This window comes from Mercenaria mercenaria, chromosome 1 (assembly GCF_021730395.1).
Source record: "Mercenaria mercenaria strain notata chromosome 1, MADL_Memer_1, whole genome shotgun sequence".
Classification (NCBI taxonomy): Eukaryota; Metazoa; Mollusca; class Bivalvia; order Venerida; family Veneridae; genus Mercenaria; species Mercenaria mercenaria.
Genome location: NC_069361.1, coordinates 88,494,612 through 88,510,099, shown reverse-complemented (window position 1 = coordinate 88,510,099; position 15,488 = coordinate 88,494,612). Strand labels below are relative to the sequence as shown.

Genomic DNA, 15,488 nt, shown 5'->3' with positions numbered 1-15,488 from the left:
AGTGTTTGAATAAACGGCACAAACCTCAGCTAAATAGACACATGTGCTAAAATATAGACACATTTGCGCTCCAGGTGCACCCATCGTTTTCATTTGATTCGTTATTTAACGGGTAGAAATTCCTTTAAATCATACTTACAATTCCAGAAATTTGTAGTATCGGCCATATTTCTCCATCTGATCGGCGTAAAATTCCCCGCTCAAACAACGTTGGAACCACTTGATCTGATAAAGCTATGGCCAGTGTGTGTATATCCTGAATAGAATATATGTATGACTTCACCTAATAGTAATGCAATCTTGGGGCCTGTTTCACAAAAGTTCATAAGTTTCATCCTAAGTTCTCTCCTAGGTAAGAACTTTTAACCTTTACCCTGCTATATCTCTAAAATGGACTGGCCCATCATTCAATCTGGGCAGTACCACTTACTATTTAAAGGGGTGTGCAATGAAAATGTACTGACTGAATAGCAAACAGTGCAGACCAAGATCAGCATACACAGATGTGCAGGCAGATCTTGGTCTGCACTGGTTGCAAAGGCAGAATTACTTGCCGACAACAGGCTAACAGTTAAAATACATTTATTTCATAGGATATAACTTGTATCCTTTTAAAAAGGTGTCATTAATTCAATTTTAGAACAAATATATTCTAAGAATATACGAATAGTTGAAATGAATGTTTGTGAAACCTCTTATTCTTGAATTGTATTAAACTTTGTCCTAAGAAAGTTGTGTGAAATGGTCCCCTGTTGTTTGGGTTAGGTCCCTTGAAAGCTGGTAAAAGAGTTACCTGAATAGCAAAATACAACATTTTTGTAAAATTTCAAACAGCCCTAACTCCTCAAGCAGGAAGGTATAAGTATGTTGGGATAATATGTGCAAGTTTACTTCAGAGATACTTTTCTGTTAATTTGAGCCAGATCTGTTGAAATTACAGGGCATGGCTACATTTACATCCTGATGATAAGCATAAGTTTTTTCAAAATGCTATTTGTTAATTTGAGACAGAACCCTTAAAACTGTCGAAGGAGTTACAGACAAAGCTTATATTAGTATTGAACAATATAACTATATCAGAATAGCCGACTGAATAAAATCGGTAAGCCAATTAAAATATCATTTTCTGTATCCTATATCCGATATCATATTGATACTATTACAACCAGTTCTTTACGAAAATCTCTAAAATAGACTTGCATTTGTCACTATCACATAAAATAAGAGAAACATTACAAAAGTTAAAATTTGTAACAAATTCTTTATTATCAGTCTAGTGGCAAGTCTAGCATTTCTATTTTTAACCATATTACACTAAATCATGCCACTTTATATTTATTTATTTATTTGAGTTTTACGGTGCACCAACACAGTATAGGTTATATGGCGCCAAACAGGACTACAAATTTTGGTTTCACATCTCATTTACATCGAAATAAAAACATGGGTATGGAATCAAAATTTGCATACCAGCTGGAATCACAGAGTTACAGCAAAACTGAGTTTCAAGACCCTATTCATCGCCTCTTACGATCATGCAAGGGTAAGGCAGAGGTTCCAATTCTTTTCATACACAGATCGTCCCAGAACCACATGGGGCCAAAGGAGCATCTGGAGCATCTGGTAATCACTGAACATATGAAATGTTGTCAAGGAAAACACAAAGGAACATCTGGTAATCACTAAACATATGAAATGTTTCCATGGAAAACACAAAGGAACATTTTGAAATCACTAACATATGAAATGTTGTCAAGGAAAACACAAAGGAGCATCTGGTAATCATTGAACATATGAAATGTTGTCATGGAAAACAAAGGGAAAACACAAAGGAGCATCTGGTAATCATTGAACATAAGAAATGTTGTCATGGAAAACACAAAGGAGCATCTGGTAGTCAATGAACATATAAAATGTTGTCATGGAAAACACAAAGGAGCATCTGGTAATCACTGAACACATGAAATGTTGTCAAGGAAAACACAAAGGAGCATCTGGTAATCACTGAACATACGAAATGTTGTCAAGGAAAACACAAAGGAGCATCCTGAAATCACTGAATGTAATCACTGAACCCAAAAATGTTAGCATGGAAAACACAAAGGAGCATCTTGTAATCACCGAACACATGAAATGTTTGTTTTATTGGGTTTACATTACATCAACACAGTTATAGGTGTGAAATGTTAGCATGGAAAACACAAAGGAGCATCATGTAATCACTGAACACATGAAATGTTTGTTTTGTTGGGTTTACATTACATCAACACAGTTATAGGTGTGAAATGTTAGCATGGAAAACACAAAGGAGCATCATGTAATCACTGAACACATGAAATGTTTGTTTTGTTGGGTTTACATTACATCAACACAGTTATATGTGTGAAATGTTAGCATGGAAAACACAAAGGGGCATCATGTAATCACTGAACACATGAAATGTTTGTTTTGTTGGGTTTACATTACATCAACACAGTTATAGGTGTGAAATGTTTGCATGGAAAACACAAAGGAGCATCATGTAATCACTGAACACATGAAATGTTTGTTTTGTTGGGTTTACATTACATCAACACAGTTATAGGTGTGAAATGTTAGCATGGAAAACATAAAGGAGCATCATGTAATCACTGTACACATAAATGTTGTAATGGAAAACACAGAAGACTAAGAGTATCTTGTAATAATCACTGTACACATGAAATTTTGCCACAAAAACATAAAGTAGCATAATGTACTCATTGTAATAAACAACACAAAAGAGCAACATGCACAAAAAGGCATATAAATTGTTGTGCACTCACTTTGCATGTCATAACCTTCGGACACTGGGCACATTTTTATATACTCTCGCATGGCATACATATGTCTTGACTTACCGTAACACTGAAAATGATTTCAGATGACCTTCAGCTTTTCCCTGATGTACTGAAGGCAAAACTTGAAAAAGAAAGTCCCATTTGTACAGGTCTACATTCAGGGTTCATGCCTAAAAGTTTGTTACTGGACTTCTTTTTTTTTGTATCAATAACAAGTCAGTTTTTAGCCCTTTCTTATGATTTAAAAATATCTGGGGTTGAATACGACATCTATGAAAACATATTTGCTGGGTGCAAAAACACCAATCCTACAGGGGTCTGTAAGGATACAAGAGTATAGAGAGATTTTTTAAACCATGTAAAATCAATCAAAAGGCCTTTTAGGTGTTGTCTAAAAGTGCCAGTATACGTCTCATGAGTCAGATATTAAAATTTTGTATATTTGAGAGCAGCTGACTACAGATTTCAGTCATGTTTTCAAAATGATTTTCCTATAACAAAATATTGATTCTAAGGAAGCGTAAAAATGCCACCAGTAACTACTACATTTTTAGCACTACAGGTTAGGAAAGGATGAAACACGAAGGTGTGCATAGCGCTCATTGTACACATGCAGTGTTGTTAGCACAAAGGAGGAGCAGACTGTATTTCAAGCTGTGACATAAAACAGTACTTAATGAAATCATGACATATCGTCACAGGAGATACAACTTATTGTATAAGCAGTGATATTGGAGACACAAAACAGAATCTGTCACTAATAGCTCATGAAATTATGCCATATATAATATACATGCACTTTTGTCACAGAAAACACTAAGGAGCACTCTGCATTTTTTTTAGCATGCCAGGGTTTATCTAAGACAGTGAGCACTATTATAACAAATATTTACAGTATGAAGAGGAGAAAGTACTTTAAGGGTAATAAATAATGTATTTTGAACAAGGCCATTATGCACATTATCTCCCTATATCTGCTTGGCAATACTAAAAACTTCACATTCTGTTTGGTGCAACCCGGCATTAAGTGATTTAGCACATAGGTAATCAATTTTTCCCAGACTGCTCTATTTCTTTTGGATTTAGTTTCATCCTGATAGACAATGCACTTACTCACTCATTAATGCTTACTGTAAAATCACTGAGCACTAATTTCATTGTTTTGTCAAAAACAACTATTCTATGGGTAGTTGCATCAACCCACTGAATTACATCCCAATGAAAAAAAAATAAAAATCACATTATTTACTTATCTTTAAGTCCATGAACTCGAATCCAAACAAAAAAACATTCATTTTGGCCTAAAACACAATATTATTTGTCAATAAAATTCTACGACTTTACAGCACACTTCAATGCTTTGGATTTCATGCTACAACTCTAACCAACACTTCTGCACACAAAGCTGAAAGAATATAATATTATTTTCACTCTTTCAAATCTCATTAAAAAAGGCACATTCTTTTTCCAGTTCAAAAATTAAGAACTATAAATTTATTTATTTTGTATGTGTTCTGAATTATGTCCTCCTGTGCAAGAATAAGCAGTCCCTGTGGGGGTGGGGATATCAGGATTTTTCTGTAGTTATTACTGTGTGTGGAGATACCTGTTGCTACTGAGGTCTTGGGGTATTTATACTTTACTGGTGTTACTCCTATGGGTGGAGACATTCATAACTTAATGGTGGGGATATCCAGATTTTACTTGTGTTACTACTGAAGATGGAGAGATCCAGACTTTACTTGTGTTACAACTGGATGTGGGGATATCCAGATTTTACTTGTGTTAAAACTGAACGAGGAGAGGTCCAGATTTTACTTGTGTTACTACTGAAGTTGGGGATATCCAGATTTTACTTGTGTTACAACTGAAGTTGGGGATATCCAGATTTTACTTGTGTTACAACTGAAATTGGGGATATCCAGATTTTACTTGTGTTACTACTGAAGATGGAGAGATCCAGACTTTACTTGTGTTACAACTGAAAGTGGGGATATCCAGATTTTACTCGTGTTATATCTGAAGGAGGATATATCCAGATTTTACTTGTTACAACTGAAGGTGGGGATATCTAGATTTTACATGTGCTACAACTGAATGAGGAGAGATCTAGATTTTACTAGTTGGGGATATCGAGCTACAACTGAAGTTTGGGATATCCAGATTTACGTGTGCTACAACTGAAGGTGGGGATATCCAGATTTAACTTGTATCACAACTTAAGGTGGGGATATCCAGATTTTACTTATGTTACAACTGAAGGTGGGGATATCCAGATTTTACTTATGTTACTACTGAAGTTAGGGATATCCAGATTTTACTTGTGTTACAACTGAAGGTAGGGATATCCAGATTTTACTTATGTTATTACTGAAGTTGGGGATATCCAGATTTACTTGTGTAACAACAGAAGTTTGGGATATCCAGATTTTACTTGTGTAAAACTGAAGGAGGAGAGATCCAGACTTTATTTGTGTTTCTACTGAAGTTGGGGATATCCAGATTTATGTGTTTTGTTACTGATGATGGGGAATATCCAGATTCTACAGTTGTCATTACAGAGAGTGCAGGATATTCAGATTTTACTGGTTTTAATTATTTTCAGTAAGAAAAGTTTGTTCTCTACATTCTGCGTCATCGATAATAGCTCTGGAGCTGCTGCCAACTAAATTAATGCTAATGATTAGTGTAATTAACAGGAAACCAAATGGTCCAAAGTTGCCATTCTAAGCTGTAAATTGTGGAAACTACATGTATATAATATACCATAGCATGCATGAATTCTATATTCTTCAAATTAAAAAAAACAACTGATAACTTCAGTGATCCAAGAAAAGTGTTTTAAGTTTAAATCAACATTGTGATGACCATTAATTAAAAGGTGATATAATATGACTTGTAGTCTGTAGCAGTTTTGCAAGCAGTTCATAAAATAAACAAGCGGACTGCCTGCGGGTATTTCTGCAGTGGGCCACACATTTGGCTATTTGGAAGACAGTTGTCATACTAACTATGTTAAAGATGATGTGCAGAAACATACAGACAAAATAAAAGCAATGAGTTACGATTCTTGGCCTACTTTCGATAAAAAGGGAGTTTTCATGAATTCCTTCATCATTTTTGCATCAGCCAGCTTTAAGTCATATACCTTTCTACAGGTTTAGAGAGTTTGAATTTTTAAAATTTCTTGAATCCTGTAATTTTCGTGGGAAAATCAAATGTCTCGTAAAAATTTTGGAACATTTCTTTTAAAAATCTTTTTTATTATAAACTTATATGTATATTACTTCTAAATCAATTATTTAAGAATTAAATGCTATTTTTTGTGTATTTAGTAAGGTATAAACCACATCAGAACTTGAAAATCCATGAACTGTACTAGCGATTCTTCGATAAAATTTGCATAAAGGCCCAAGGTGGCTTATACTGTTTAACTGCCACAACATGGCATTCAATCCTTATACTTACACTGCCACAAAAATAGGTGGTTTGCTTTACATGAGTATCAGAAAATCAAAAAAATATGTGTCAGCATCTAAATGTAACAGCCAAGTTAATTCAACTTCTAATAAAAATACAGCTCCTGACTTTTATTTGATATCCTTAATCCAAAAGAAGTCATATATTATGGTGTTAATTCAAATAGCCTTTTTCCCAATTATGAAAGATTTTTCGAACAATGCAATTTTGTTCATGTTTTTTTTTCAAGTGAGGTCAGATCACATGTACAGTCTCATGGAAAGGGCAACACTTGATATTATTGCACTAATGTTTTTATATAAAAATAAATGCCTTTCTATTTATACAATAATCATATACTGAATGCAAGTTTTCAATATTGTGTAACCCAACATGGCTGAAACTTCCTAACAAAACTGCCCTTTTGCCTAATTTGTTTTGATGAATTGTCACAGGGTGAGAGAAATGTGCTGCCAGACCGGGACTCGAACCCGGGGCCTTGGAATACCGCTTCCATGCTCTACAGACTCAGCTACCTTGCCCCTTACGCATTTTTTTCCCGTTTTAAAACTCAAATCCTATACCATGACATATTTCCCCACCATTTTGAAATTCATCCTCGAATTTCAGCGGGTACTTAATAAATGAAGCAATTACAGGCATCGGAGACTAACCAGATTAATGCCGTCACAGACCCATGATGGGCGCAAATTGTTACCGGCTGAGAAAAATGTGCAGCCAGACCGGGACTCGAACCCGGGGCCTTGGAATACTGTTCCAATGCTCTAATGACTCAGCTACCTGGCCGCTTACACATTTTCTCCCCATTTCAATATTCAAGTCTTATACTGTGACAGAATTTTGAGTCACATTATTTTGTTTTGTTGAATTTTAAGTCACATTAGACTAATTTGTTTTGTTGAATTTTAATTACATTAATCAATGTTGTTTTCGTTATAAATTTGTAAGTACAATTGAATAATTTATTTTTGTTGAATTTAAGTCATGACTAATATGTTATTGTTGATATTTAAGATCATCAAAATGGACAATTTGTTTGTGAATTGTAATCACAATGGAACTAATATTGTTTTTTGAATTTTAATCATATTAGGAACTAATGTGTTGTTTAGAGTTGCACATTTTAGTCACAATGGAACTAACTAATTGTTTTGAAGATTGAATTTTAATCAACTTGGAAAATTGGAGAAATTAGTTTTTTTAAAAATTAATGATCAATTGGACTAATTTGTTTTGTTGAATTTTAGTCACATTGACTAATTGTGATTTGTTTAATTTAAAGCAATTGAAATAATTAGTTTTGTTGAATTTTAAGTCACATGGGACTATTTGTTGTCTGCATAAGTCACATGGACTATTCTTTGCCTTGAAATTTTAATCACATAAATGGACATATTATGTTTTGTTAATTTTAGTCACATTGGCTAATTTGTTTTGTTAATTTTATAAGTCACATTGACATTAAAACTTAATTGTATTGTGATTAAATAATGAATTGGATTAATTTGTTTGTTGAATTTTAAGTCCTATGACGTAATTTGGTTTGTATACATGATTGTATACAATTGACAATTATTGTTAGTCAAAATTTTTAGTCACTGTACAATTCTGTTACTGTTGAATTTTCACATCAATTATAAATTTGTTTATTTTGAATTTAAGGTCACATTGGACTAATTTGTTTTGGTATTTAAATTTAAGTCACATTGGATCAATTTGGACTTTTAATGCCACATTGACTAAAATTGTTTGTGAAATATTTAAGACAATTGGACTAATGTGGTTTTGTTGAAATTCTAAATGTAGTATCCAGAGGAATTTCAAACGGATGACTTTCCAGAGTGACTCATTGATGGAAGATTCAAAAGTGGTCAAAGACATTACAAAGTATACCATCCTAGATCTATATTTTAGAATGAGTATAACATAAATGATAATGTCATAATTTAAAGAAAAATCATCTAAAAACAATTTTGTTATGGATAGGAGAATCAACAGTAAGCCGAAGTACTGGCAATATTGTTTTACATCACTGACTATTTTATTTATACATTAAGGAAAATAATAATAGGTTGTACAATTAGCAAATTGCCTTTCAAAATTATTCTAGGACAATGAACTACTATGTTCATGACAAAAACATTTCTGTTCTTACGCAAACTTGGAAACAAATCATGGCAGGAAAAGTATATGATATTACAGATACAGATAAAATTGCAAATGCTGGTTTGAATCAAGTTAATTAGCAAAGCTTGACATCAAATTCGACTCGAACATTGTTTTTGTAAAGAATTATTTTAATCCCGTTGTAGTTAAAGAAGACCCCGTTTACCGCAGTGCATGGCGAGAATGCATATTCTAAAACAGTAGACGACTCTACTTCTTACATCAATGAAACTGGAACATTTTACCTTCGATCCTAAAAGAACAAAGAGAAACAAAGATGATCCATAATGCCTATAAACTTGCCCTGTCATATTTTGCAAATATGTTTGGTCAATTTTACTAAAACCAAGATGTTTGACAGTTCGAAACACTTCCATGTAATACAGTGGAACCTAATCAGACATGATCGGATGGATTAGAGGGTTTTTGGATAGCAAGGTTCTTATTCCTAAACCGAAAATTTTATGCTTGGTATGATATCATGAATGTGAAACCAGATTAATAACCACGTAATTATGTAAACTCAATAATCTGTTTAGTGCATGTCAATTTTCATGTTACTTTAAACCATTAGAAGTGAATTTTAATTCTTTTAAAAGCACAGAAACATTTCATTTATGGAACATGAAGTTAGTATGTAGAATCGAAATAAATCGTCAGTATATGTACAATTATTTTTTTATGAAGTTGAAGAAGTTAAAAGACCTGGTGGCATTCTGTACGATTCATTGAAATTGTCACATAATACACATACATTTGCTTTGAGTTCCAAGAACCTTCTGTAAATTGACTGCCAATCTTCATTATTAGTGTCTTGCAGAAGTCTATGCACTGGCTATGAAAAAAATTGCCAACTCACTTTGCCAGAGGAGTACATTTTACATACACCGCATGCCGCGTACATGCCGCGTACTATTTCGATGAGTACACAGCATGTACACAGGAGGTCACTAGTACACTTCAAGTACGCAGCACAGACTGAAAATTTAAGAAGTACACTGCATGTACGCAGGAGGGACTTGTACAAGAAAATAGTACACTGCATGTACACCGCAGATACTTTGAAATTTGTGCAGTACACTTCATATATGCGGGAACGACTTGTACAATTTCTTTTGGCATTTATACCTTTTTTTTTATAAGTTAAAGTCTGAAGTAAACTTCATATATGCGGGAGGGACTTGTTCATTTTCTTTTGGTGTTTATACTTTGAATTTTTTTAGGTAAAAGTCTGAAGTACACTTCATGCAGGAAGGATTTGTACATTTTTTTTTTTTGGAAGCAAGAACTTGATTTCCGAGTAACTTTTATCTTAATAACATATAATAGTTCAGATTACTTATATTCTGAACAATGAAAATTTGCCAAACTATTTGCAATGTTCATTTGTGAAGCTTACATCTTAGTGATTTCTGAGCTGCACCTTGCATGCAGTGTAAAAATATATTCTTTTTAATCCCCCGCCGTGGCGGACAGATAATAGGAATGGTCTGCATCCGTCCTTCCGTCCGTCCTTCCGAGCTCACATTTGTATACTTAGGTGGCTATAGGAACAATAGGTAACTGTACTTTTTCTTTGATGTCATTCAATCCGTAAGGGTTTTATGTGGCTATTTTTCTCTTACGTGGCTAAAAGAACAAAAGAGAGAACAAAAGAGTAGCCACATAAGTATCCATATGTAGGAACGTCCGTCCGTCCTTCCTTCCGTCTGTAACAAAATCGTGTCCGGTCCATATCTCCTAAACCCCTTGAAGGATTTTCATGAAACTTGGGTCAAATGATCACCTCATCAAGACGATGTGCAGAACCCATGAGTCAGTCTTGTCGGTTCAAGGTCAAGGTCACAACTCAAGGTCAAAGGTTTGAGCCTGCCATTTTGTGTCCGCTCTATATTTCCTAAACCCCTTGAAGGAATTTTATAAACTTGGGTCAAATGATCACCTCATCGAGACGATGTGCACAACCCTTGAGTCAGCCATGCCTGCTCAAGGTCAAGGTCACAACTCAAGGTCAAATGTTTGAGCCTTTCATATTGTGTCTGCTCTATATCTCTTAAACCCCTTGAAGGAATTTTATAAAACTTGGGTCAAATGATCACCTCATCAAGACAATCTGCAGAACCCATGAGTCAGTCATGCCGGCTCAAGATCAAGGTCACAACTTAGGGTCAAAGTTTTGAGCCTTCTTTTTTGTGTCCGCTCTATATCTCCTAAACCCCTTGAAGGATTTTCATCAAACTTGGGTCAAACGATCACCTCATCAAGGCGATGTGCAGAACTTATAAGTCAGCCATGTCGGCTCAAGGTCAAGGTCACAACTGAAGGTCAAAAGTTTGAGCCTTCCATTTCGTGTCCGCTGTATATCTCCTAAACCTCTTGAAGGAATTTTATAAAACTTGGGTCAAATGATTACGTCATCAGAACTATGTGCAGAAATTATGAGTCAATCATGCCAGCTCAAGGTCAAGGTCACAACTAAGGGTCAAAGGTTTGAGCCTTCCATTTGGTGTCCACTCTGTATCTCCTGAACCCCTTGAAGGATTTTCATCAAACTTGGGTCAAATGATCACCTCATCAAGAACTCATGAGTCAGCCATGTCAACTCAAGGTCAAGGTCAAAAGTGAAGGTCAAAGGTTTCAACTCTGTATCTCCTAAACCCCTTGAAGGATTTTCATGAAACTTTGGTCAAATGATCACCTCATCAAGACGTTGTGCAGAATTCATGAGTCAGCCAGGTTAGTTCAAGGTCAAGGTCACAGCTAAAATCAAAGGTTTACCCTTTCACTATCCATAGCAGTGGCGGGGGATTTAGCTGTCTTTCAGACTGCCTTGTTCATTTTGAATTAATCCTGGAGCTTTCTAACTTGGATAATTGAAAAGCCTTATTTGAACTTTGTTGCATTACATTTTGTAATACATGAAATAATTACCAAGATAATGCCTCAACAGCGCCGGAATGAGAAGAATTAATAGCTCTCACTGTTATTTGAATACTCTTAAGCAAAACACCATTCTATCATTTTTATAATGGCTTTAATGCTCATTATGTTAACTCATTAAGGCCTCACCAAATTAAAAAGCTGTTCATCGGATTTGCCGCTCGTATATTTTCAGAACGTTTTGGGCTAATTGCGCTCGCCCCATTGGAAAAAATCAATCCAAAATTTTTCGGTGCACTACGTACTTTTTACGGACGTAAAAGTGTATAAATGCTTATATAATTCCAGTCCTAGATTGTTCTCAGATGGATTTTAATCAAAATAAATACATACTACACACACATCGTCTATAATAAATCATAACACTTATATTTAGTTGCATTAAAGTTGTTTCCCCTTGATGCAGTTACGCCATTTTCTTCAAATGTTTACCAAATCACTGCAAATTACATGCTCCAAAAATTTATTTATTTCATTGAAAAGTGGATGAAGAAAAAAGCATACTAATTTATTTGATAACATCAATCAACATTATTTTGGTAAGGGTAAATGCTTATTGATGCATGTCACTTATCTTTTTTCTGTTTTTTTTTCTGTCCAAATGATCAGCATTTGCATAAGAAAGTTGGTGGGGTAAGGAATTTACATTATCACAGCAGTTTCGCCACAAGAGTACACAGCATGTATGCAGCAGGAGTACACAGCATGTACGCCACAGGACTCGGGCCAGGAGTACACAGCATGTACGCCGCAGGAGTACACAGCATGTACGTCGCAGGGGTAGTACACCGCAGGCTCATTTGCATGTGAAAAGTGTATGTGCCGCGTACATGCTGCGTACTATTTCCCGCATACTAAATTCCTCCAGCGTACATCCTGTGTACTCTGTAGTCCAAAGCATGTACGCAGCAAGTAGTACGCGGCACAGCTCATTTGCATGTCAAAGGTGTACTACAAACGTACTATCGGTGTATGTGCGGTGTATATCCTGCGTACTATTTAAAGCTCTTGATTGCAGTACACATCATGTACGCATCATATACGCTGTATGTACACAGCAAGAGTACGCAACAGGCCTTTTTCTTCTGTAAGGGAAGACAAATAAATTTATAAGTATCTATTACATTGGCAGTACTTACCACAAATATATCTATTCTTATGATTTTCTGTTCAAATAAACTACTCGCATATTTCACGCATGTGGAAATTGCATGCATCTACAAAGCAAATATCTGACATGACTTGTGATTACCAGTGTTAGGGAGCCTTTTGTTTGTTGACAACTTCTTTAAGAGCAATGATTAAAACTGTAAACTGACTCAAAAGTGTCAAAAATGAGCAAGATTAAGATCGGAATCAGTGATAATTCTGACAAAGGTTCGGATTAGAAGGGTAAATTTTAAAGTAATTTGATACAAAAATCTCAAAAGTTTGTTAGGTTTTCGGAATAGAGAGGTTTCGGATTACAAGGGTACTTTTGCAATAGAGAATGAATACGAATATTAGGGACCAAACAATTTGTTCAGTTTAGAGAGGTTTGCGGATTAGAGGGGTTCGGATTAAGGAGGTTCCACTGTTCTAGACTGTATACAAAAGCTTTCCCAAAATTTTCTAAGTTGAAAAAGGGGCAATATTTTGTAAACTTAAGTAGGAGTTATGGAATCTGGCTCTGACCCTGGTCATTTTATGATGCTGAAGCCCAAATAATTTGTCTTGTTTGTTTGTTTTAGATTTAGCATCGTTTTTCCAACAGTATTTCAGTTCTGTTATGGCGTGCAATTAACTTAACCAGTGTTCCTGGGTTCTGTACCAGTACTAACCTGGTTTCCTCAAGTAACTGCCTCCTCCGCGCATGAATCAGAGGTTGAGAACAAATGATTTCAGACACTTTTTTTTATCCATTGTCATGGTGAACATATGTCTTGCCGGGGATCTAACTCACGGCCTCGCAGTACATAGATCTGCGCTCTCCCTATTGACATAAGCAATTTAGCAAGTACAACTGACAAAGAATCCTTGTGATAAGGATTAACTAAGTGCTTATTAAAACAAAAAGGGAGAACAGCTCCCTCCCTATTGATTTCTTAATGATGAAAATCCAGTGTCAAAGCCTCTATCCTATACATAAAGCAATGATGAAGATTTCACTTCATAGCCTTGTTCCTATATACTAGTATAAAGCAATGATGAAGATTTCACTTCATAGCCTTGTTCCTATATACTAGTATATTAAAGCAATGATGAAGATTTCACTTTATAGTCTTGTTCCTATATACTAGTATAAAGCAATGATGAAGATTTCACTTTATAGTCTTGTTCCTATATACTAGTATAAAGCAATGATGAAGATTTCACTTCATAGCCTTGTTCCTATACACAAAGCAATGCAAACTACATATAACAAATATATTTATATATAATCAATACATATTCTACACTTATATAACTTACCTAGTACCTTTTTAATGGTAAAAATGAATGTGTAAATGATCTGTAAAAATAAAGAAGCTCTAAAGTTCACTTTTAATTTTGCCAAAATCTGATAGTGTATTTGCATGAGAATCAAGTACCACTTAAGAGATTGTGGTAAAAACTTGTTGATCTTTAAATCTTTTTAGAGAAATTTATTTTTTACAAGGTAAGTTATTTCCTTTACCATCATAAAGTCATTAAAATTTTTCAAAGATTCATGATCACTTTCTTTAAAAGAAATTATTGTAAGAAGAAACTTTTTCTCTAATACAATGTTAACACATGTTAAATAAAAAACAATACAGAGCAGGATCATCTGAAATTAAGTCTTTACTCAGACATTTGTGCAGATGCAAGTACATGTATATACCCACCTTCCAATGAATTATTCTCAATTAGTTCACTTTTAGAAATGAAAATGTAATTTCAAAACTATGTTCCTATATTATGACTTATTAAAGAAAATATATCAGTTGACACAAAAACTATAGTAGCAGTTTAATAATATTCCCAGCATGGTATTTTAGGTGTGTGGGCTGAAGCCACCAATTAGCAATTCAGCTCTAATATTAAACAATTTTCCCCAGTGACGTTAATGTAAGAGATAATTTTAGAAAATGTTATTGTGCAGCTTTACTTTGTTAATATGTAACAGGCAATTAGCCGCTAATTGTTCCAGAAACTAAATGGCAAAATATTGATGATTAATATTTGCTAATGGTATTAAGTTCACTATAAAAGCAATTAATAATTCATATTAGTATTTATAAAATGTCAAAGCACGTAGTATTTCCTATATTTATAGACTCGTGAAATTATGCTTGTAATTGAAAATTAGTATGGTAATCATAATACACAAAAAAAAAAAACTTTTGAAATACTGTACCAAATTTTAAAACAAAAAATATTTTACACAACACAAAAATGTTTAACACAAAAACATAAACCAGTGTCAGTATACTGCATATATACAGCATAATCTATACAGAAAAAATGTATTCTCACACTCTTACCTTTTTATATTAATGAAAGGAGATGAATTGTTATTACTAAATATAATCACAGTGTCAAATTTCAATTCCCTAAACACACTTTTGTAGATAACAGAGGCTGATTTTGTAGAAGTAAAAGAAACACATCTCCTGTTAAAGAAGTCCAATACAGTAATTGAATGCTAATTGGAGAGTTCAGCAGTTTTACAGCAAGTAACAGTTCCTGGCATAACATTAACAGTATCTGAATAGCTGCTGTGTGTAATCTCACTTTGGTATTATAACTGGAACTAGCTATTGTCTAATTGATCATTATTGACAAGATTTCAGCTAGAATATTAATTGGTATTCCACTATTCACCTTGCCTAGCCTCCATCTTGAATTGATTTTCCAGAATCAATACCGCACTCTGATTGGTTGCAACTCTGGAACTGCCTGACCTCATTCACTGTAAACAAACAAGAGTTGCTCCCCTTACATTTACTCCAAGTCATTGTCTGCTGTTAGTACATACTACAAATGTAGTTAGTTAGGTCTGTTAGTAAGTTGCAAATCAAATGCAGACTTATATTAAAATACAGACCTATTTAACTGGAATATTCAAAGATCAATCATGCT

General features: G+C 34.3%; 1 protein-coding gene across 4 annotated transcripts in view; it reads right to left on the bottom strand.

Annotated features, from left to right (window-relative positions):
* Positions 1 to 15,274, bottom strand: part of LOC123564532 (regulator of G-protein signaling 7-like) — a 116,478-nt gene extending 101,204 nt beyond the window's left edge. For 3 of the 4 annotated variants that reach the window (XM_053516588.1, XM_053516604.1, XM_053516613.1), the window contains exon 1: positions 14,891 to 15,273. The gene's annotated coding sequence lies outside the window, so the exon portion shown is untranslated. Of the gene's footprint in view, positions 1 to 14,890 lie in introns of all 4 variants that reach the window. The other variant, XM_053516596.1, reaches the window with a different exon arrangement.
* Positions 15,275 to 15,488: the final 214 nt, after the last annotated feature.